This window comes from Enhydra lutris, unplaced genomic scaffold (assembly GCF_002288905.1).
Source record: "Enhydra lutris kenyoni isolate GAN:26980312 unplaced genomic scaffold, ASM228890v2 scaffoldscaffold48, whole genome shotgun sequence".
Taxonomy (NCBI): domain Eukaryota; kingdom Metazoa; phylum Chordata; class Mammalia; order Carnivora; family Mustelidae; genus Enhydra; species Enhydra lutris.
This window is the reverse complement of record NW_019154132.1, coordinates 14,861,446-14,887,085: the sequence shown is the minus strand read 5'-3', so window position 1 is coordinate 14,887,085 and position 25,640 is coordinate 14,861,446. Positions and strand designations below refer to the sequence as shown.

Genomic DNA, 25,640 nt, shown 5'->3' with positions numbered 1-25,640 from the left:
GGGGACTCGATCCCAGGACCCTGGGATCATGACCTGAGCCAAAGGCAGATGCTTAACCGACCTGAGCCATCCAGGTGCCCCCTGCTCCATTTCTCAAAGGTTTTATTTATTTGAGGACGAAAGAGCGTTTTCTTGAACAAAGAGGTCTGTGCTCTTATGACAACTGCCTAAAGATGAGGAACCTTGATCATAATTAAAGAATCTGCTAATGGCTAATGAATATAAACAGCAAGTAAGTACCCTCTTTCTTATTATTTGTACTTTGTGATCCTGGATTAATGGCACTAAATTCTTGCAGCAGGAAACGGGGGCTCACGTGCAATCCCAGACGCAGCCCCTCCTCTAAGGCTACGTGGTGCTTCCGCCAGCTGCCAAGATGAATCTAGGAGACGTGTCAGTGGTACGGGAATTTACATGAAAAACAAGGAAACCACGTCAATCCAAAGAAGGCAAAAGACGGTCAACAGATGAATGGATCAAGAAAATCTGGTGTATACATAAACTGGACTATTATTCAGCTCTAAGAACGAATGAAATCTTGCCATCTGCAGCATCATGGATGGAGCTAGAAAGCATAATGCTAAGGGAAGTCAATCAGAGAAAGACAAAAGACCGTATGACTTTACGCACATGTGGAATTTAAGCAAAAGGAAAAAAAGAGAGGCACACCAAGGAACACTCTTTTTTTATTAAAGATTTATTTGAAAGAGAGAAACAGCCCATGCAGCATGGCAGAGAGAGGCAGAGAGAACCTCAAGCAGACTCCCCACTGGGCACGGAGCCCAACCCTGGTATCACCACCTGAGCCCAAATCAAGAGCCAACCACTCAACCAACTAAGACTCCTGGGCACCCAAACAACAGACTCTTAACCACAGAGAACAAACTCGTGGTTACTGAGGTGGGGGAATGGGCGTAACAGGGAACAAGGACTATGGATCATCTGTTGTGATGAGCCCCAAATATTGGAGGCAAGTGCTGAGTCACCACGTCGTACACCTGAAACTAGTATGTTCTGTACGTTAACTACACTGGAATTTTCAAAAATTAAACACACACACACACACACACACACACACACACACACACACACACAGAAGGCAAAAGGGAGTCAAAGGCAGGAAAATCAGGAAAATCATCCTCCTAACAATGCCCAGAATATCCCCCACACAATGCTGAGTGTCCACCCATAATCCAGGCTGCACAGCGTTGCCATTCGTCAGGCTGGGAAGCAGAAACATCTCTCCAAGTGCCATCTGCGGACTCGAACCAAACCACGTGACCTCTTCAGCCAGAATAGTAAAGGGGAATGAGGGAAGGAGAGGTGCACGCAGCACATCTTAAGAGCAACAACTCGTGACATTCGATCTCAAAAGCCGTCCATGACCTCAGGTAAAGTCCCGCTTTCTGGTATGAAAGTCCTCCCAGTTGCTCCCATCAGCCACCTGGCAGGGCAGGTGTGAACCCCGGGGCCTTCACCTGAATGCACCACGTGGAGAGGGTCCACCTTTGTGCACAGAAGCCACTGACAAGCAGACAGTGAACATCTGTGGCACGTACACGCCCACCGTAACTGTGGGTGCCTGAAATGAATCCTCCGGAGGGTCTGGTGAGGAGGTCCTCAGGCTAGACCTCATTTACAGCACAAAATAGAAGCTTTTCCAAGAGAGGAATATCATTCTGCCCACGGGGGAGCTTGTCGAATATGTTTATCTCTCTTCCAGCCATTTAACCAACAAACCCCCGCTGTTACTAAGATGAGTGACTTATCGCTCCTTTTCCCGAGATCTCCTATTTGTCTCTGCCAGGATACTACAGAAATAGCTCGGTGGACTTTCACAGGATCTGAGCAAAGCCTGCAGGAGAAACTCCTGGCAGAGGGACCAGGAGTGTGCAGAAATCCAAACAACCCCCCCTCAACCCGCCATGCTGTAGCCCACAGACTAGTAGGCTTCCCTCTGCGCAGCTCAACTCCCTGACAATTTCCGACCCCCACTTAGTTCCAGGAAACAAACAGAAGTCTAATCTGTTAGAGAAGACTCAAGATAAACACCCCAGCCGCATGGACCACCTCAGCAGCCCCGAAGGGCTGAAAGACTTCCTGTTCAGTTAAGCCTTTCGTGAATCCCCAAGGCTGCGCGGAGCCTGTTCTCCTGGTCTATGAACAGGAAGTGATCAAACCATGGGATCCGCGTCATTCCCACAAAGAGGGCCACGGCCACAAACCTGGGGCTCTGCTTCGGTACCGCCTGGTTCCACTCGTGTTCCCGGAAGGGCAGGACCAAAGAGAGGGCAGGACGACCCAGAGCAAAGAACAAAAGAACTGGGTGAGAATCCCAAAGCTCTAAGCGATCCTAATAGAACGTGAAAGCAACGGGGGAGAGCAGATGCATGGGGAAGATGGGCAGCGATCCCACAACTGAAACAAAGGTCCATCAACGAGGGACGTTCTCAACATTCATGAGCCAGACGATTAAAATAAAAGTGACCCACGTCCAAAATCTTGTGTTTTTTTTTTTTCAACCCACTTCAAACCCAGCTTCCCCACTAAGAGTAATTAACGACTGTGATGGGTCCCTATAAGCCCATGCTTGCCCATGGCCCCGGGTGCTCCCCCCAGTCCACCGCCCCACCAAAACCAGAACAAGCTACCTAGCTCCGCTGAGTGGGCGAAGCTCTCTGTCAAAGGGACTGTCTTCAGGGTTCTTTGCAGGCGATGCCGCTCCTCCCCCACAAGGCAAGTTCCCTGAGAAGGGAAAGGGGAGAGCCCAAGGGGCACAGTCAGAAAGGGAGGGGGCAGGCAGGGGCCGCACCACACAGGAGGGGCTGGGAGAGTGGGGGGAAACGGTCACAACTCCCCAGATGTTCAGAAACAATGGTACAGGCTCGGGACCCTGGGAATCGGCGACATCTTCCTTGCCCCTGCAATCCACGGATGAACCCCAAGAGGCAGAAACGGAGTGTGTCCTCACTTCCTCACAGCTGGCTCAGCAGAATGCACCGCCAGCAAACTGGGCCAATCAGAAGCGGGCTCGTAGAGACGTGGGTACAGCCAGGGAGGGCCAGCGGGTGCAGAGCCACTCCCGGTAGGAGTCTCCTCAATTCCACCAGCCTGAACACACCCTAACGGTGTCCCTTTGATCGCAGACCCATCCATCTTCAACTGTGTCAATACGCCGCCAGACACCACGCTCCTGGCCATCCATCTGTCCTGGGAAGGGTGGCCGGGCCTCTACCTCCAGCAACTTGTCACCAGGCCTGGTCGGAGCACATTTCCAGCTGGACACTTATGGTTTCCGGCCCCTCCTCCTCCGCCCAACTCCCACCCAACCAAAGTCCCCTCCGAGAGCAGGGCTAACCCCCACCCAGAAAGGGTCCAGGACCCTGGCCCTAACTGGTTCACAAGAGAGCAGGCACGCATTTTCCCAACTTATCCTTTCAACCATTCCCGTCCAAGGTTACCTCTGTTTGGCCTATTTTACACAGCTCCTGGCATCCCAGATATCACCTAGTACTTTCAGAAGTGGACACTTGGACGGAGTTGTGGGGTACGGTAGTCTAACTTCACAGGGTTTTGTTTTGTTTTTAAGTAACTAATTTCTTTTTTGGCATACCATTTTAAAAACAGAAACCATGACACAAATCAGAACTGCAAACACACAGGGCATGACAGAGGCTGCCGATGCCACCGGTCAAGTCAGACGTCCTTGCTCTCGGCTACCATGGGCTCTCAGTTCCAGGATTAGAGAGACAGCAACGAACTCGACAAGGGATCGCGAAACAAAACTGGACTCGGTGGCCAAACGGACATGCAGTGAAACAGAAAATGAGCTCAGATTATCCCTGCTCTGTGTGTCTGGTTTCCTCTTGGAGAAAGGAGAGAGAGGAAAAGGACAAGCCCGGTAAGTACGGGGTCCCACGGAGGACCAACCCCCCCCCCCACGCAGTGTAAGCACAAGTGTGCATACATCTGAAAGGGGTACGGAGGCAGAGGGAGATGCCACAGTGTGCTGGAGCACCAAACAGACATACAAAGGAGACAAACGCTGTCTTCTGGGTCTGAACACGAAGGCTTCGGTTTCGGTAAGTGCGGGCTCGTCAACCCACAGCAGGACAATATAAAACACGGCCTGCGCACCAGCAGGGAGTCGGCTGGGGCCCCGCACTTTGCCACTCCCGCCAGGCCCTGCAACAGCTTCCCTCTGAGATAGAAATAGGTTTGGAAATGCAATCACTCACCACAAAAGAACTTTCCAGGAAGAAAGGTACAATTTATTCCTTCCTGGCCTCCTCTTCTCAAGCAAACAACAAAGACAATCTCACACCCCTGGGCTTCCACACTGATTAGCTCAACAATAAAATCATAAAACCATGAGGCTGGAGAAGACAGGTGTGGCTCCTGGGGGGGGGGGGGGCTGGAGCTTCTGGGCCAGAGAGGTCCACCTAGAGCTCCAGAGACCCCAACCCTAAAAAGCCAGGCCTGAGGAAGGAAACACCACACATCAAGGGAGGGCTCATCTCCAGAGTCCATTTCAAGTAAACGTGAAAACAGAATATCAACACCAGACAAAAAACCGACGTGGAGAAAAAGAGCTAAGTGCAGGTCAGGCCATGGCGATAAGAACCCCGCGCACTGGCGGTGGAAACACAGACTGGTGAGCTTCCTCAAAAAATTAAAATGAGAACTACGGGACCATGGAGCAATTCCAGCTCAGCCAGATACCCGAAGGAAATGGAAACACTCTTGCAAACGCACACGTGCAATCCTGGGTTCACCGCAGCATTATCTACAACGAGAGCCGAGCCACGGAAATAAGGTCCGAGGCCATGGGGGGTGGGGGGATGCATCACGAAAACATGGTACACAGAATACAAAATGGAGTACTATTCAGCCATTAAAAAGGAAGAAATCCTGCCACATCATGTGGGATGTGGATAATCCTTGAGGGCATTATGTAAGTCACAGAGAAAGAGTGACCTCACTTATATGTGGAGCTCTTAGAAAACCTAAGTTCTAGAAACAGGGTAGAATGGTGGTGTGTGTGTGTGTGTGTGTGTGTGTGTGCGCGCGCGCGTGCGTGTGTGTGTGCGCGCATGCACATGCATGTATGGGGGTATGAGCGAGAGAGGGAGTGTGGACATGGTATAGACTTGCAGGTAATGAGTAAGTTCTGGGGGTAGAATGCACGGCATGGAGACTAGAGCTAATACTGACTGTATACTTAAATGACAGAGTGCCAATCTTAAAACCATTAACACACACACACACACACACACACACACACACACACACAACCCCCACACACAGGAAATTATGTGAGCTGATCCGTGTGTTACCTAGCCTCATTTGGCAATTATTTCACCATATGTATCTACACCAAACCATCAGGTCACACACCTTGAACTTAATCCAATGTTACTGGTCAATAAAGCTAAACCCGTGAAGGGAGACACACACATGCAAGCGTGTGCGCATACACTCGAATGTAACCCAACATCCAGGAAATCTCAAAGCAGCCAGAATTAAAGACCCCACTTAGTAGTAACTAAAAGCATTTGCTATTAAGACAACTGCAGGGGTTGCCTGGGTAGCTCAGTCAGTTAAGCGTTGGACTCAACTTTAGCACAGGTCACGATCGCAGTGTCATGAGATCGAGCCCCAGGTTGGCCTTTGGCTAGGCATGGAGTCAGCCTGGAAGTCTCTCTCCCTCTCCCTCTGCAACACCCCCTCCCCACTCTCTAAAGAAAGTAATCTTTAAAAATAAACAACAAACAAATCCAGATCTCTTTATAAAGAAGTAAAAATGTCATTAATTAAGACCAACCACAAGAATTCAAAGAAATGGGGCACCTGGGTGGCTCAGGCGGTTGAGCACCTGCCTTTGGCTCAGGTTGTGACCTCTGGGTCCTGGGACCGAGTCCCTTGTCAGGCTCCCTGCTCAACACAGAGTCTGCTTCTCCCTCTGCCTCTGCCCCCTGCTCATGGTGCGTGCATACTCTCTCCCACCCCCTACCCCTCTCTCAAACAAATAAAATCTTAAAAAAAAAAAAGGGGGGGGTGTGTGAAATGTCCCAGCCCAGGAAGACTCCTGGGGTCCTAGAACAGAAAGAAAACTGAAAAATCCTATTCTACTGTTGAGCATCTTCTCATCATTCCCCTCCCTCACCAGACAGGAGGGGAAACAGTCGCTCAAAAAAGTTATTTGGTGACTAGAGCAGCATTAAGCTACTACTGAATACTATTCGAGAACACACAATGACATTCTATCAAACTACACCATTAGCAGTCCATGGAATTCACACAATGGAATTCTGAGTCACTTGGATACATGAATGGGTTGGTTTCCGGTCATGGGACACCCCGCCGGGGCAGGGGTTAGCAACAGTTGGCATGGCAATGGTAAACCAATACATTCCCATCCACTCCTCACAGTGGCTCAAATCAACACAGATGAAAGCTGACCCTATTTGCCCCTGCAAGAATTTGGTGAAAATCTCTCTCTCCCCAGCATCTCCTTATGGGAACGGGCTCCAACCCAATCTCTATACAACACTCTCTGGGAGATACCACCACCCCTTTAAAAACCCGACAGGCTAAAAATCCAACAAATTCCTTTTTAAAAGATAAGCCCCTGAGAAAATGTTGAGCAGTAGACAGAACCGCCCTTCACAGCAAGCAAGACTAGAAGCAGGAATTCTAGGTGCCCAGGGACCGCTAGAGTGTTATTTAGTGTCCTCTCTCCTTCTCCTGGTCTAAAACGCAACATGATTTGTAAAACCCGGAAGCTGTTAGGCACACAGAGAAAAGTGGAGACAGACTTTCGGAGGTGTATGTTTTATGGGTAGATTCTGCCGCTGGGTATAAATTAAATTAAATCTGGTACAAGGTGAATTGGGTGAAGTCAGGGAAGGAATGAGAGGTGCATTAGCACACATGTGTATCTTCACCTCCTTTTCACCTCTACCCCCCTCCCCACATGCAAACACATGCACACCCTGCAAAGGACTATGGGAAACGCTCTTAGGCCCACAAGAACCCTGAAACCAGGGATGTGATGGATACCGCACTGTCTGGCTGTCAGCCCGAATGCCATCTGAGAATATGGAGTGTTAAGCGAAGAAATAACTTCACGTAGCATTGTTTGCACGTTTTCTTCCCTATGGCCCAGAAATGGTGGAAGCCATCCCAGACCTAGATGTACTGTGCCAAGGGTATGGGTGTGTTGAGCGCATCTATCTGGCCGGAGGGAGCATCACCCACCGTAACCCACAGTGAGCTGGGAATCATCTTAGAGTTGGGAAATTCAAGCCGGATTAGGACATTCCCTTGCCAAGGTAATCTAAGGTTAAATCGCATTGTCTGCTTGGGGGAGCTGTTTGCGGCAGGAAAATCCTTCCGCTCAGATGGCAAGTGTTTAGGTCGGCAGTCCACTACACAAGCTATGATCTAAAGTGAAATTACACCAGAGAAAGGCGGGGGATGATGGGGTGGTTGGGGCGGGGGGGAGAGGAGGCAGGCAGCCAGTAACGGGTCTATAAATAATTTCAAATAAACCGCAAGGGAAGGAAAGACATTATTACTCTTGTGTTTTTGCACAAGGCAGATGAACTGGCAGGAAGGAAACATTTGGGGACATAGAAAGAAAAAAGTCTCAATAAGGCACGGTCTCTAGTAGGCACGAGAGGATCTACCAAGAGCTAAAAACTCTGACATCTAGGAAGGGAAGGGGAGAAGGAGGGAGGGAGAGAGAGAGAGAAGAGAGAGAGGGAGGGAAGAAGGAGGGCAGAAATAGTTGAATTCATACCACTCTTCACTCACTGGTCTGAGCAAAGGTTTGTACAAAGAACCCAAAATAGAAGACAACAAAATGATCACAGAGGGGCACCCGGCTGCCTCAGCAGCACATGTAATTCCTCATCTCGGGGTCATGAGTTCAAGCCCCATGGTGTGCACAGAGCCTACTTCGAAACTAAATTAAAAAATCATCAGAGAAGGACACCTGGGTGGCTCAGCGGGTTAAAGCCTCTGCCTTCAGCTCAGGTCATGATCCCAGGGTCCTGGGATGGAGCCCCACATCGGGCTCTCTGCTCAGCAGGGAGCCTGCTTCTTTGCCTGCTCATGATCTCTGTCAAAGAAATAAATAAAATCTTTAAAAAAAAAAAAATCATCACAGAGCATACACCAAAGGTGGGGGAGGGGATTCACTGAATTCATTTACATTATTACCTAGAGGAGTCACAGAAACCATCAAGATGATAATATTCTGGTGAGAGTGAGCTCTTGGGGAGCGAAGCTACAGCTCCTTGATCTACTTGATCCAGGCGAATTGGTCCTAAGAATCCTTAACCACAGGGATAGTCACTGTCCATTCCCACAGCGACTCTACACAGAATGCAGATCAGAGTAACATGCCAGCTGCTTTCAAGCACACACAGCATTTAGTCCTTAGAGCAGTGGGTTACCCGTGCGACCCTCCAGCCCACAGTATCAGAATCATCTGGAAATCTAGTAGACATGCAGATCCTCAGGCGTCACTTCAGAACTACTGAATGGAACCCTGGGGTGGGACCCAGGCGGCTGCATTTCAGCAAGCACACCGGATGGTTCTCACGCGAGCCGAGGTTCCAGAACCACCGGCCTACAGCTGCCTCTATCCGGCAACGGAAGGGAGACTCAGACTTGAAGTAGCTTTTCAAGTGCATACACGTGAAGCAAAACAATCTACCTTACGCCAAAGCCTGTGCTCGCGGTGTTGTATACACCACATCCCTGGGGCCCTCCGCTCCGAGCACCTGCCATGAAGGCTGGTTTAACTGGGGAGGCACTGCCAGGGATCTCCTTTATATTTTACGTTAATTAGAACAAACTCATTCCAAAGTGATATTAATTCTGGGTCTGTCCCCTTTTTTGTGGGTAAGATCTACTTCCAAAAGAAGCACCAGAGGGCCATCTGGGCGGCTCAATTGGTTGAGCAACTGCTTTCAGCTCAGGTCATGATCTCAGAGTCCTAAGATGGAGCCTCCTATCAGGCTCCTTGTTCAGCAGGGAGTCGGCTTCTCCCTCTCCCTGCTACTCTGCCTGCTTGTCTCTGTCAAATAAATACATAAAACTTATTTAAAAAAAAAAAAAAAAAGGGCACCACAAAAGGTGCTGTATTATTAGCACCGTATGTACTGTAGTTCTAGTTTGCTTAGCAAAACTACATGGGCGCTACTTGTCAGGGCCTGCCTGCTTACCTAAGCCAAGCATGCCTGGGAACGGACTCCCTATCGGCAGTATCCCGTAAGAGAAATGGGTCCCTTCCCATTGGCATACCTTTGGTGGCTACTACTTTACCGGCATTTCAACAAAAGCAGTTTCAATGTTCCCAGGGAACATTGGAGATACACCCTCTCTAGAAAAATCCACTGTGTGACCATCCAAACTGAGTCATTTCATAAAGCTGCTTCTTTGAAAGAGGAAAGGATACTGACAGTCTTCGATCTTTCCTTATACACTGATTCTTTTTTTTTTTTTTTTTAAGTATGAATTTAAAATACCTATCTGGGACGCCTGGGTGGCTCAGTCGTTAAGCATCTGCCTTCAGCTCAGGTCATGATCCCAGGGTCCTGGGACCGAACCCAGTATCGGGCTCCCTGCTCAGTGCTTCTCCCTCTTCCACTCCCCCTGCTTGTGTTCCCTCTCTCACCATCTCTCTCTGTCAAATAAATAAATAAAATCTTTAATACAAAATACAAAATAAAAGTACCTAAATGGGCAAATGTAGGAGACTGGTAAAAGATGAACCTTTGTAACTAAAAACCAGAGACGGCTGATGTCTGTCCTCAAATAGGAAAGTCTGTCCTGCTCAGCTGACGCTTAAGCCAAAAAAAAAATCTGAAGAACATGGAAACGCACTTGTTTACACCCAAGGCCATTGGCAGTAGGGGGAGCAACCCAAAAGGTGAGGCGCACAAAACTTGCCCTTTTGACCCCCCCCCAACAAGCAGGTCTCAGGCAGAAAAGGGAAGGCTGTACCTGTCCCCCACCACCCGCCAACAGCCCCAAACCCACAGCCGGAGGGCATCTTTCAGGAGCCACACCAGTTAGGCTACAATGGGAAAGACCACTATTTTTGTTTTGCTTCCTAAATCCCTTCAGACCACAGAAGCCCTTCTTCTTGTGAGGACTCACAGCATGCCCGTCCTCTCCTACCCTTCGATTTCCCATCTTTGGAACAGGTGATCTCCCTCCCGGATGATCTAGAAGGGCTCTGTTAATTCCAGCCTCGCTCAAGCAGGTCGGAGTACAGGGGCGAGAGGAGTATAGAAGACATGTACCAAGAGCCTGAAGGCTGTCACAGCGAAGGCAAACATATTTCCTGGGGGCAGAATAACAGGCTGAACAAATGTGTAACTTAGGTTCCAGAGAAAGGAGAACTCAAAGAGAAATATATGTATTTTAAAACAGCGAGAATCCCATCCTGTAGGAGTCCCGAATGGACAGAACCTGAAAACTTTTCTTAAAGAGTTTAAGTTAATGAACGTGTTAAAGGCTAATCACAAAGTAACCACGCTCCCCTCCCCCAAAGAAACTTAGGGCTGATTCATGCTCATGGTTACTTGGAAGCATGGTCATTCATTCTCCCTCCAAGTGTGCAAGGAGCGAAGGAAGGCTCCGGCCTGGAGAGAGAGGTCCCCTAGTCCAGCCATCCCCAGATAATCAGCCTGGCTAGAGCAGCCTTCCCTCCAGCTAATAACCAGTAAGCACTACACAGATTTACATCCTACTGAGTCAGAGCCAAGGCAAGCTCTGTGTGTTTTTTAATTATAGTTTCAGAGAACAATTTCCTTGATTCACTAAAGCACCTGGCCTACTACAGGACTACATTCTCAACAGACCAGGACTTCATACGAAAGAAGCAACATCTCACATGGCCTCCATTCATTTCGGAATAGGTCTGAAACCAAGCAAAACATTGACCAAAAAATCATTTTAATAAGACCTGGCTTTTGTTTTCCTTTTCAACGTTTTCATTCTCCCGCCGTGTATGTGGCAGACAACAGCAACTAATATTCGTGTTAATTCTACATAATGGATGCTTTCTGTCAAGTCGTCCTGTGTGCTATTTAAACTTTAAATTTTCTTCAAAAACTGAACTCCAAGAACACAAAAAGCTGGGTGTTCTACCTCTGGGGAAAAGCAAAATCTGTGAGTAGGAGATAAGAGGAGAGAATGCCAGATAGGCTTATCACCATCGTCATCAGAGAATATTTATTGTCACGGAATTAGAGGATCAGGTTGAATATTTTAAAATATTTAAAGAGACTAGAAAACTGCAGCCAACCTCAGGCTGGCACCCCAGGAAGAACCACAGGGCTTTCAGGCAAGAAGGCATATCTCCCTTCTCTTGGCGTCCCACATTAATCATGGTGGATGGAAATTCACTGACCTTATACTGTATTAGTCTGAGGCCGCTAGAACCTGCTGTGAAATGAGAAACTTTCTTACATCCTAAACCCATTTTTTTGGTCCCAGGGAGCATTTACAGAACCTAAGAGCACGAAGAAGGGTGGAGAAACAAACGGGGAGGGGGAGAGAGACAAGAAAATTATATCGCTACCGGAAAAAAACAAAAACAACCAGTTTGTCTTTCCTAACCCTTTAAAGATGAACAAATAACGATGGGTAATACTTCCAAAGCACACGACGCACAGACACACACAGGCACCTACCCCCAGTATGACAGAGTGGAGGGAAGAGATCTGGACGATTCTAAAAAGGGAAACATGCTTCTCCAATGTAACGACTCCTCCAGGAAGACTTCCTCTCCTGACAGTTTATATGGCTACCGGTAGCAGCGGTTTACACCGACAAAAACACTCATCTATCTGTTGCATACAAGACACTCTGCCGGTCATTGGGGACACAAAGATAAACAAGGACGATCCCGTCTGAGGGAGCTGAGGGTTAAACCCCTTTTAGAGCTTGAAGGACAAGTGAGCAGGACTGGGCAGCGAGATCGCCTGCTTCCTTGCCCACACTGAGGACGCGGACTCTACACACCCATTCTCTGGAACAGTCCAAACTAAGGGCACAGATCTATCAAGGTATTTTATAGGAGGATTACACCCTTTAAATGCAAATCAATGCAATGGAGCCTAAAGAAAAGAGAAAATATTCTTGTCCAGTGTTTACCTTATTCCAAGGAAGGGGGGAAAGGTGAGTGGGGGAGACCCACTTCTGATTAAGAACTCTTCTTTACATTTCTAATAGCAGAAGCGGACCAAAATCTCTCCCTACCAAGTCATTCAGACTGCTGTCTGCCTCCTTACCCTGTACTTGAGAATCTTTCCTGCCAACCCTCCATGCCTGCGCCCAGCTCTAAAAATGAGGGGGGAAGGGGCGGGGGAGAGAGGGGGGACGGTGGAAGGGAGGGAGCAGAAGTGCTTGGTACTCAAGAACACTCCCCTCCCATCCAAGCTCAAAAGCAGCCAAGGGAGGTAGAGACATCGAGAACATTCTGCATAAAAAGCCAGATCGAACCACCTGTGCATAAGCACTCACATGTGAACCACAAGGGACACTAATGGCCGTCACCCCTCTGCAGCCGAGGTGCCTTCAAATCCCACAAACCCGAGGCCAGTGCCCTGCAGGGGAGCCCCCCCGCCCCGAGCCTCATGATTGTGTGGTCCCTCCCTCTCTGAGTTTCATCAAGGAGGACTCCCGGACTGATAAAAATGTTTCCAGGAGGGTCAGATACTGCTTCAACATCAGGGACGGCTTACACTTGTCCTCTGGGGTGCGGAAGGGAAGTGGGCAGAAGCTCGGTGCACGGATGTTCGCGCTCATATTTAAGAGACTATGAAGAGCAGGGATGCAGGAAGAAGGCAGAACCTGGTTTCCATGGCAAACACAAGCCTCCTAGACCAGAATTTGCACAGGGTGGAAGTGATATCCCTGCAATCAGTTCTCCAGGGTAACGGAAACAGGAAATGGTCAGGGCAGTCGTGACACTGCCTCAGGTGAAGTTCACAAAAGCCATTTTCCTGAAACAAGTAAACGTGGCGAGAAGCTGGGAACTGTAAGCAAATTTCAGGGGCAGCTGCCCACTCTCCCACAAGGGTCTAAAAATTTGCCTTCAGCAAGCCGGCTGGCCAACCTGTCCCCCTGAAGAGGACACACCGGCACCCAGGGAGGGCCCCACGCTTCCCACCTGCCTCAGGGAGGAGCGGGGGCGCTGTCTGTGCAGAAGAACCGGGCATCTACAAAGACCTCTCCAGACAGAATCCCACACCTGGCGGAAACAATACCTTAAGAGGAGCCCGGGTTCACCAAGGAAAAGCTGAATACGCAATTCCAGAAAAATAACCATGAAGAGAAATTGTAAGCTGGACGAGAACAGAAAGACACGGCTCTCCCTGCTTTAGACTCCTACAGAGGACGGACCTCCAAGTACCACTCCCACCCCAAATTTCCCAGGCCAGATCCGTGCTGCTTTAACACACAATTAAAAATGGAAATTCCACGCTGACTTCGAAACTCAAGACCGGATGGAGCCGAAGTAAATGTGCGCTAAAAGCTCTCTGATCAAAACCAGAAAACAGGGGCGCCTGGGGGGCTCAGTGGGTTAAGCCTCTGCCTTTGGCTCAGGTCATGATCTCAGGATCCTGGGATCGAGCCCAAATCATATCGGGCTCTCTGCTCATCGGGGAGACTGCTTCCTCCTCTCTCTCTGCCTGCTGCTCTGCCTACTTGTGATCTCTCTGTCAAATAAATAAATAAAATCTTAAAAAAATTAAAAAACAGAAAACAGTACAGCTTTCGACTAGGACGGAGTCCCCCTTCCACTCCATTCCCACATACACAACACTCCCTTTTACTTAGCCAAGGACCTCTTATGTTTAACTCAACTCTTCCTCTGGTATAAGGAAGAGAAGACAAGACAAGAGAAGACAAGAGAAGAGATCAAGTTGAGGATATTTCATTTACAAGGTGAACACAGGGAGTGTGGCCCCTCCTAGAAGCAAAGGAAACTAACAAATGCAGGTCATTCAACAGATTCAGTGCCTATAAGCCCATCTTGGCTGAGACTGATTGGGGATTAAAACGGTAAAGCTAAAAGCCAAATGCTAAAAGCTTACCCGGCTCCTACCTACGGCTGAGCTAGGTGACTTCATTTAATTCTAAGAGCCACCAGAGTTGCTAGTCATTGCTAGCCTGCCTGGTGGCCCGTCCACCGAAGCCCACAGCACGGTCTCTGCAGGCCTCTTGCTGGTGGGACATTTCTGCGCCCAGGGAGGGGTGGGGACAAGGTGTGGGATGTGCCCTCCTCTTAAAACAGGCAACTTCTTACATCAACTATAAGAATACTAAATCAATTCTAGGGCTTCTACAAGATAGCAATAACTAGACTGGGACCTGATAGCCAAGCCGCTCCCCACTGCCCCACCTCTAAACCACCCCACCCAGGTGCCTTTTTAAAATTTCAAGAAACCCTCTGGTCTCAAGCTCAAAGAAGAATTAGTAAATAAGCCCTCCCTCCCCCAGTCCCTCTTGTGAGGCCAGGCAGATAAAGCACAGAAGTACACAGGCCTTCCAGAAGCAGCCTACTACGAAGCCTTAAGGACTTCATGTGTCAAGGCTCAGCCCCACCCAAGGCAAGCGAGAGGTTCAAGGCTCAGAGTGCTGGCTCCTGCTGCTCTGCGGGTCTCCTCCTGCGGCCCAGCAGCCCGGGACACTGGCGTCCATCGGGTTATTAATGTGCCTCCACACATTAATGCTGCTCCACGCAGCAGCTGGTCACTCGAGCCCTGGGCACTGGGCCAGTCTCTCGTTCTCTCCCTCTCTCTCTCTGCATTATATGATTTATTTGGCTGAAGACACCCACACAGGTCTATAATGTGCTATCAGGAAGCTACCATTGGGGCCTGGAACATACCAAAAACATACTCTCCATGGAAAGAAAAGCTCGGTGCACAGGTCCCCTTACTAAGGATGCCCCAATGTCCCTAGACACGCCCTGATCGACTCTTCAGCCTGTGTCCACGGAGGTCACATCTTCTATGGCACTCTCCACATTGCATCTGAGATGATCTGCTGCTGTTTCCTGTCCCTAGAGTGGAGCTCTCCTGGACCACCACACTGGGCTTAATGAACCCTCTTTAGATCTGTCGAAGGACCCAACAAACACCTTGAACGTTGAAGAATAAGTTGGCACCTCAGGACACGCCTTCCTCGAGGGTCACACTCCTCAGAGAATGAAAATGGGATCGCTTTGCCCAGAAGGCAGATTTCTCAGGCCGCTCAAAAACCTTCAAAAACACAATTCTTCCATCTCTCTCCATCAGCAGTCCTCCGTGGGGGGGCTCTTCACGAATTTACTCAAGGTGGACAGAAACCATTTACGGAGTCCCGACCACGTGCCAGAAGCTCTGTGTCTCTCATGCCCAGTGTACTCCTCTGTGCCCCATCAGTAAAATGGGCAGATTATAAAAGACCTATCCCGCAGAGTTTGCTACGGAGAATTAAATGGGCTCATGTATGTAAAGGACGGAGAGCGGTGGCCAGCACTCCACTTGTACATGCACAAACACTGTAAGCGTGTTAAGTGTTAGATTAAGGGTTCGTCATAGCCCCTCGCAAAGGGGGTATTCTGCTGGGGGACTCACTCTCACATAGAGAGCTAAGAGGAAAAACTGGGATTCACACCCCATCTATAGGATTCTAGAATCTCCAATTTGTCTCTCTTCCAATTTCTAGTCAAGGGCCTCATTAGAAGACTGTGCCAAGAAAACATGTTCTACTTTAAATCACCAAAATCTGAGATCGTTCAGGGAGAAGGGCCTAAACCCCGGTACCACCTGCCTTGCGCTCGGGAGGCTGTCAGACACGGATGTGAACAGACTACCAGGCCTGGGGACTGCCACCCATGCGTCTGCAACACCTCACAGACACCAAGGCCGTGGAAGGCGGTCCCAGGAAGGGAGGCCTCATGGAATGTGGGGGACCCAGCCATGCTCAGAGGCACCTGAGTCCTGGTTCTGGGGGTGCACCTAGCCAGTGCCAGGGAAAGAAGGGAGGTCAGGTAGGTGGGCTCAGAAGGCTCAGCGACATGTCCCAGCCACATGGCCCAGAAGGAGGGGAAGCAGGTAGAGGCACTAGGAAAGGAAGGAGCATGAAGCAGCAGAAAGGTGCTCCACAGACAGGAAGTACCCTGAGTACACAGATAAGGAGACACACCCAAAGACAGGGAACCCCAAAAGGGATAGCCACGCCCAAAGTGAACAGTGCCCTCTACCACTTATTTCCCACCCCCTCTCTACCACTCCTGGGGACTTGCAAGCAGCTGGAGCCAGCAGGAGTCCAGCAACAGCCATGCCCCAGCTCCGCATCCCAAGTATCCGGCCCAGGATGAGATGCAGGCGCGTAGCGCAAGACGAAGTCAAGTAGACACTCTCCGCTCCCGTGTCCCAGCTGGCGACGAACACGGTGCCTCTTCTTCAGCTAGACACCCGGGCTGGAAGGACAGAAGACTCCGAAGGGAACCTGCAGTCCATTCTGCCATTTAAACCAAACTCATCCACCCGCATTTCTTCCATCAAGGAAACCCCAAAACACCAGCCTGACTCTGCTCAGTCTCCTGGGAGCCTCCTGTGCCATCTCGTCCCATGCTCTTCCACAAGGTCAAACTCCACCCCAACTTGAACCCTCTGGATTTCCTCCACACCCCCAAATCCACCCAGACCTCTGCTGTCTTTGCCTCCCACAGATGACTCGGCTGCTCCTCTGGGCCCCCGTAAAGGAGGTACTGGGTAAAAGACACTATTTACGTACAGAGAGTCACGCAGGCCATGTGTGTGTGTGTGTGTGTGTGTGTGTGTGTGTGTGTGTGTGTGTACACACACACACACGCGGACAGACCCAAGATGCTTCCGCGGTGAGAGAGCAGGATTTAAAAGATGGTCGTGTAAGCCCCCGTCTTGCTACGTAAATAGTAATCCGACAAGTCGTGAATATTCTAGGATCGGAAGAGAGAATGAGGAATCCCGTAAAGCGCCCATAAATAGTTTCATGCACAAAACCAGTCAGATGGCATGTTTATTACAGCAGCTTCCTTTGTTCTGCAGATGGTAGCCTGCAGCCAGGCTGGGGGGTGGGGGGTGGGGGTGTCCCTCTTTAATAGAGACAACCAGAGCCATGCGTTAGAGAGGGAGGGCAGGCAAGAGATCTCCCGAGAGTCATCCTGAACGGGAGTCCAGGGATGTGACTGCAGGGGAAGAACCGAACTGTGAGAATGTGGGTGAGTGGCCCGTGCTCTCCTGCAGTGAACAGAACATGTGTGAGCTTCCGCCAGCGAGAATCTCAGGCACTGTCAGAAATGGTCTCGTAGCTCTCCACAACTCCACGTTAAGACCGCTGACCCTTGGCTTCGCTATGGTGATCCTTTCATCTGGGAAAACCTTAAGATCGAGGTTAAGATATGAAGAGAGAACAGATACAAACCCCCCTTCCAAACCTGAACTGTAAGAAAGGGGAAGTTCATCCATAAGTAGACACCATGAGGTGAGCCAGTGTTTTAAGTCTTGCCCCCTCGGACCCCACCTACTCCAGCCAAACTAATGAAAAGTCACATTAAAAAGTATTATTCTCCCAGAGGAACACAGGCACAAGCCACTGAAGCCACAAAGTAATCACAGATCTGTCTGGAACAGCTACCTGAAAGGAACAGTCAGCGAGGCCCTAAACGGTGTCCCATCCAGGACTGACCTCTCCCCAGTGCCCTTGGGAATGAGCTCTAACCTCTAATACTGGAGGACACCAGAGAGGATTTCGAGAGCAAAATGTGTTTTACTCAAGATAAGCTAAAGCTTCCCCTTCTCCCTACCTTTCTATTTACTGCTTGGTTTGCAATGCAGAAAAAAATTTATTTTATTCAAGAAGGACTGCAAACACTTGGCCAAGGAGAGAACATACACTAGAGTCCTACGATCTGGGGGGCCCCAAGGAGCGTGCACTGCACAAAGGTGCTCGGCCGAGGAAGGAAAGTGAGGCTGTGATCCAGCCATGGTTGGGCTCACCAAGCCAGGTGCCGCGGGCCCAAAGGGTGTTTCTGGAACTTGTCTGTCCCAGAGGTGCCTGAAAGAATCAGAGCTACGGTTTATGTCCCCAAAAGAAGGGGACGTGGTGTAGTGGAAAAGTGCGGGCATTACAGATATGAAGACTTGTATTCAAATCCTGACCTTGCTACTTATAAAAAATGGGTCACTAGTCAAGTATTTTCAACATTGGTGGACTTGGCTATAAAGCAGGGGTCAGGAAACCCTCAAGGGGTGGGGCGCCTGGGTGGCTCAGTCAGCTGAGATCCAGCTCTAGGTTTCAGGTCAGGTCATGATCTCAGGCTCGTGAGATCAAGCCCGTGTCGGGCTCCATGCTGAGTGTGCAACTTGCTTGTGAGCCTCCCGCCCTCTCCGCCACTCCCCACCTGCTCCCTCTCCTCTCTAAAAAATGAATTTGAAAATAATTTAAAACAAACAAACAAACAAAAACCCTTCCAAGTGTTTCCTTAGGATTAAGGTAAGATTTATTAGCACAGTATGTTCTATTCACTAAGCAGCCGTTCTTCCTCTTTTAGAAACAGAGGTTCTGGAACTTCAAAGAGACTGAAGTATTTCTAAGAGTCACACGCTTTCTTGTAGAGTGGGGACTTTCTATTTATAGGTCAATTGCTTCTTTATTTTCAGATGTTCTTACATTGCGTCAAGGCTTCCTTAGTCATGAGAAGAAGAAAGCGAACTGCGTAACAAAACTAAATGGAAAGGTTAGGGTCCAGGCTAAGATAAAGTACAAACGTGCTAGTTAGCTAGGATTCCTGGTGGTCCCCTTCTCCCTCTCATTCAACATTCAAAGAACAGAGTAGCAGTAGAGCCAAAACAGACTTCCTGCTTGAATGAAACCAAAAATCAACATGAGACAACGGACATCAGACCACAAAGCACTTGATCCCTGAGAGATGGGGAGGGTTTGGCGAGCTCACAGCCCCAGGAGAATTTCCAGGCCACAGCTCAAGGAGGGGAAATTCAGACAGGGTTCAGAGGAATCTAATTAAGGAGAAGGAGCTGAGGTTTGGAAGGCCAAAGTATTGGGCAGAATCTGTAAGGCAGGGTACTGTCAAGGGCCACACAGAAAACTCTAGAACCTCCTCACATCTTCACGGGGTACTCACAGCCACTAGTGAGGAAATCTACCCAAGGAGATATGCAGGAAAGGACTGGAGGGAACCATCCCCAAATCCCACACACAGCCAGGAACTGTGCCTGTACCTACTGGCCAAAATGGTAAACCTCCTGATTCACAGGACAGCAAGGACTCTTCCAGGTTTCTCCTGAGCAGTGGGGGAAAACTTAACCCTACACCAAACACTTCTGTGGCTCTACTCAACAAAGCTGAAAAGCCACAATCCAGAAGGACCCAAATGCTTCCTACAAACTCAATCACACCTCAGAGCAATGCTCTAGACAGAGAAATACAAACACTTCCAGTACCCAAAGGGAAATGAACAAGGCCTGGCATCCAACGCAAAGTTCTCAAGGCGAGAGCACAAGAGCAGGAAAACAGGGCCACTAGCGAGGAGGGATGGGAGTCAATCCAAAACAGACCCATAAATAGCACAGGTGAAAGAATTAGCAGACAAGTGGACTAAATCCTCTATTGTAACTGGATTCCGTGTGTTCAAGAAGGCGGAGCAAAAACCATGTCAGGACAGGCACTGAGGATCACATAGACCAAACTCTAATTTCTGTAGGTAAAAACAGCAATCTCTGAGGTTAAAGAAAAATATACCTCTGCAGATCTGAGATAGGCACTACCTAGAAGAGAATGGGGTGGGGGGAGGGGAGAGAGTAGGATAAAATAAGCATCATGGGTGCTTATTACCGAGGTGCTGCGGCTCAACGTCAAGCAGCCAAATACATATTCAACTGAAATCCCTCAAGGGGGAAAGAAGCACACACACGAAAAAAGTATCTGCAGAGACGCTGCCTCCAATTTTTCCAAAAATGGTGAAATCAATAGAACTAAGCAGCAGCTCAATGAACTGGCAACATGAGAAAAATAAACGACACCAATGGACATGATAACAGTGATGAAAAAAATCAGTAGACCTGGGAAGGGGCAACTGGGTGGTTCAGTCAGGTGAGCCCCTGACTCTTGCTTTGGCTCAGAGGCCCAGCATCGGGGTCCAAGGTCAGCAGAAAGTCTACTTCCCCTCCCTCCCTTCCTTGCTTCTCTCTCTCCCTCTGAAATAAATAAATCTTTTTAAAAAAAAAAAAAAAAAGGAGACTAAGGAAAAGGATCCTTTCTTAAAGTTAAGAGTGACAGCAGACTTCTTACTGGAAACAGTGCAAAGCAGGGACAGCTGAGTGATGTGCCTGTCCCTACCACAGCACTTTAAGATAACACCCTCAAATTCTATAATGAGATCAAGGTGAATTTCTTACAAGTACATGTGGTCCTACGACTACAATTCTCATAAATGTAAACGTATTTTAAATGAGGGTGAAATAAAGACTTTTGCAGACACGTAAAGCCAAGAGATTCATCCACCCTAGCAAACCTGTAATTGGAAGTATTTAAAAACAAAAACAAAACCGTACGAAGTCCTTTCAGGCAAAAGAAAGATCCTGGAAAGAAAGATCTAGAAGAAGGAATAGAAAAGCATCAGTGAGGACAACCATTTATGTAAATTGGCGGGGGGGGGGGGGGGTGGGGGGGGGGGCGCAGATAGGCCTGCCACATCCACATTTACTTTGTCTTTAATTCCACAATTCTGGGGCGCCTGGGTGGCTCAATGGGTTAAGCCTCTGCCTTCGGCTCAGGTCATGATCTCAGGGTTCTGGGATCGAGCCCTGCATTGGGCTCTCTGCTCAGCAGGGAGCATACTTATGATCTCTCTGCCTGCTTGTGATCTCTCTCTGTCAAATAAATAAATAAAATCTTTAAAAAATAATAATAATAATTCCACAATCCTCTTCTGTGGTTATACTAAGGGTTCCAAAGAATATCCCGTTCTGCTGTTCTGCCCCTTCTTCACTCCTTGTAGAGACTGTTTTGGTCAAGACAGCTGCAGAATAGTACTAAACTGTAATTTGTAAAATTGTCTTCAAGGTGTTCCCAGCAAAACAACCCATTAACACTATGGTCCATGAAGAGGTCTAAATCTTAACAAAAACTTAAGAGAAATAGATCTAAAGCAGTTTGTGGCTACTGCTGCCAGGATTCAAAGCAAAACAAACAAGTACGTTTAACACTGCACTAGACTATTTATATTTATGCATTTTGTTAAGGGGAACAAACATTTAGACTTTTAAAGTTCTGTTTTTACGGATGTTCACAGTGAGGGGCGCCTGGGTGGCTCAGTCGGTTGGGCGTCTGCCTTCAGTTCAGCTCATGATCGCGGGGTCCTGGGATGGAGCCCCACAAGGGGAGGGCCCCCTGCTCAGCGGGGAGTCTGCTTCTCCCTCTGCCTCTGCCCCTTGGCTTGCGCTCTCACACACGTGTGCTTCTCTCTCTCTGAAATAAATTTTTAAATCTTTAATAAAAAAAAAAAAGTTGATTCTCTAAATTCAAAACCCAATCCATTGGAATGGGACCATCTTTAAACACAGTCCTCAAAAAAAAAAAACAAAAAACAAAAAAACAAACAAACAAACAAAAAAAACACCACAGTGCTCTTTCCACGGCCGAAGACACCGCCGCTCTTAAACAAGAAAGCATGTAGGCCCCTGCAAAAACGGTGTCTGTACTTTTTCACTAGATTCTCTTGAAGGTTTTTTCCCCCCCTCCAAAGTAAGGCAGGGATTTTAGCAGTAAGTACTAGCAAAATAGCGCCCCCCCCCATAGTGAAATGATGACTAATGCGCACACAGCTGAAACAGAATCTGCTCGCGGACAGCCCACCTTCAGGAACTTGAACCTCCTCTCACTCCTGACTGCTCCATGCAAGCAATTAACCTGCTCACACCCACCTCTGGGGGATGGGTGGGAGGACACGAGGACTCACACTGTGTGCCACAAGGGTCCTTCCTGTGACTCAGTGACTTCAGAGGAGGGACACACAATGACACTTTTCCATCTGCCCGCTGAGGGTATGGACAAAGACACAAATCACAATTTGTATAAATCAAAACTCCTCTAAAACACGTTTGAGAAGTCCCCAATAAATGTGCACGCTCAGACGCAGCAAATTCATGGGTCACACCCTGTGAGCACAGCTAATAATAATAATATCTAATGGGCAGTCCCCCCCACACACCGGCCAGACCTTTGTAACTCACCTCGCTCGTTCAGTGCACAGACCACCACGAGGCGGTTACGACTTTGCAGACCCGGTAACACATCAGGAAACGAGGCCCGATGATGCTACAGAACCCGCACAAGAGCACAGCATAGGCATAGGTGAGATAGGATAGGTGAGCCACAGTAAGATGCCACTGTCCAGCTCCTGCCCATACCATTAACCATTACGCCAAAGACCAGATCCCCTTGACACATCTCTAAAAACTACCACTGTCATTTTATTTTTCCTGCTTATTCCCTCCAGCCAAAGACAAAGTAAAATAAATAGACACAGTTAATCTTTCTATATATCTGGTCAAGACCCCTTTCAACCCATGCATTTCGGATCTTCCATTTACTTGCATTTAAAAGCACACTATGGCGGGGGGGGGGGGGGGCCTGGGTGGCTCAGTCGTTAAGTGCCTGACTCTTGATTTCAGCTCAGGTCACGAATTCAGGGTTGTGAGATCGAGCCCTGCTATGGACTCTGCTCTGGGCATGGCACCTGCTTAAGACTGTCTTTCTCCCTCTGACTCTGCCCCTCCCCTCCTGCTCACCCACAGTTACTCTAAATAATGAAATCAATCACCATCATGCCAACTCTGTACACCACCTTCTTCCTTTCCACCAGCCCAACAGGTAATCCCTATGCCCAAAACCATCATTCTGGAGTTGCTCCGTCTATCCACACCTGACTGACAGAATCTGTCCATTTGGCTTCTGAAAACACATCAGTATTTCCTGCGGGAAACCCGAGTTTTTTAAGAGCCAAGTGTGACAGGAGAGGCCACGTGAGTGTAGCAAGAGGATGAGGGTAAGCAGCTAGCTAGGCATGGCCACCACCAAATTCAGAGGGAGCGGATTCCAGGGTCAAAGTCTTTAGAACATTTCCATTTGAACAGTAATATTATGTTAATGTAGAATTTGTTTCTAATATCATTTACCCCAATGATCAAAAGAAAAGGAAAATCAACACTTAGGAACTCCCACCAGCACAGAGTTCCTCCCGATCTCCAGGGGCTGGGATACAGTGTCCACCACACAGGACAAGAGCTTGTAGAGAGAGCAGCTTTTCCTTTCACCAAGAGTGAACAACAGTTTCAGAGGATGTCCTTTTCCTGGCTAGGTAAAAAGATAACTTTCACTTTTGCCTCAATAAAGAAAAATAAATGCTACAGAACTCTGGATTCTACTGCTTTCTGCATTTAAAAAAAAAAAAAAAAAAATCCCCAACGTCCAGTACACCAATGGCACCAAGTACAATGGCCCCAAACATAGCTTAGGGGGTTTCCCATAGAAAAGTAACACTTTGCAAACACACGAGATGTTTGGGCTAAAGACTCACAAAATACATGACCAGCATCGGAAAATGGAAATGCTTTGATTTCTAGGTTGGAAACCCAAGGCAAAGGTCTGAGATTTGCACAGTCTGCAACTCGTATTTTAATATTTTGTTGAACGCAAATTCCCTCTTTCCACCACTCCCAAGAGAAAACGCCTATTAACTGGTGATCCTAAAAACCATATATTTACGAACAGCAATGTAAATGTACAAGAATGGCTAGCAATTCCTAGAGAATTAAGAATGCTCAGTCCAGAGCAAAGACATAAATCACAGCCCTGGAATTTTAGGATCCAGGGTTCTGTCCCCAAGTCTAAATGCCTACCAAGAACGCAAGGGGTCAATCAGAAGATACAGTCCTCTCAGGTGTATACGCGTGATGCTCAGGGAACTGCAGGCACAAGGTTAAAAGCAACGTCTCAACAATGCTCTAAGCAACATTTTGAACTGACCACTTTAGGTAGATACTCTGGGTCTGACATCATCATCCGCAGGGCCCAGACACCCCAACAGATTACAAAAGGTCTAATACAACTAAGAAGAAGGAAGGCTGACCATTCCTTCTGGCAAGGCACTGACAAAGCCCCAGGAATTCAGATCTCAGTTCTAACAACATGCATTAGAAGGCAGGGTTCATACCAATTTATACTCAATACTAAAAAGGATCAAAACAGTGAGCTCTTTAAGAGCCAAAGTATTAAAACTTATTACTTGGGAGGCAGCTGAGTGGCTCAGTCAGTTAAGTGTTGACTCTTAATCTTGGCTCAGGTCATGATCATAGGTCGTGAGATCGAGTCCCCGTCAGGCTCTGCAATGGATGTGGAGCCTGCTTAAGACTGTCTCTCTCCCTCTCCCCCGCCCTCCCTTTCAAAAAAAAGTGTGTTTAAAAAAAAAAAAAAAAAAAAAAGTTTATTATTTTGTATTTGCTGCATACCCTACAACACTGCAAGAAGTCTTAGCCCTAACTTCCCTAGTTACTTGTAAACTCCAAAACCCTCCTCCTGTAACATCCAGGCCACCTCAGACCAGCCCTCAATCTAGCCCAACCTGTCGAACCGTAACCTACATTATGTCCCTGATGATTTCCCTGGTGGAGAGTGAATATAAACACGTAAAATGCTGCTGTGAATCCTTGATTCAGTAAAACAAGGTACTTGACAAACTAATTAAAACAGATTAGAAACAATTACATTTTTCTTAGAGTCATCCTGAACAAAATTTCTCTTTTCCACTATCCTGGAGACAAAAGTCAAATGACCGATGCGCACACAACTGCCACTCACCAACACAGCAGCGTGCGAAGAGGAAGCCAGTCCCACGGTCAACGAAGAAAGGCAGTCGGGAGTCAGGGGTGAAGGGCCAGCACCCCCACACACACACCCTGAGAGAATGAAGCCTTACAGATGTCGGTCATGGCACCCCTCGCTGGCAGGATTGGGAGGGGCGCTCCTCGGGGGGGGAATTGACAGCCATGCAGCTCAAGGACCAGGTGCTGACATGCCCAACCATGCTCAGAATTTGGCGCCCTAAATGGAGATGAAAGACGATGCCAGAGGTATGACCACCCACCCATGTTTGGAAGCATGGACAGTATCATCACAGTTACCAACCTATTTACTGATGGGATTTCTCACACACAACCCTGACCTCCCTCTCCTGCGAGGATGCATTTTTCCAGCTGGGGACAAGCGAATGTTTGCGGCAAGTATCAGAAACCTGACAGACTGGCCATTGCACTCACCCAAGGGTCTTTTAAAGAGACTAACCTACAAGGCCCAGGACACTGGCAGACCCTGCATCCGGAGGCTTGCTGACTATCCACGAATCTGAGACCTCTTTTGAGACACAGCACTGAGAAATTAAGAGGAAACTGTATTCTGGGTTTTCTAAAGGAAGACACGGCATGATGGAAGAAAATAAACTAAGACTGAGCTATCGTCTCCAGTTCCAGACCAAAGTAGAGCTTTGTTAAGGATCTTAAAAC

The 25,640-nt window shown here is 48.3% G+C and overlaps 1 protein-coding gene across 2 annotated transcripts in view; it reads right to left on the bottom strand.

Moving 5' to 3' along the window:
- The window catches only part of LOC111156647 (jumonji and AT-rich interaction domain containing 2), a 258,693-nt gene that overhangs the window by 77,676 nt on the left and 155,377 nt on the right, over positions 1-25,640 (bottom strand). The gene's annotated exons all lie outside the window — the stretch shown is intronic.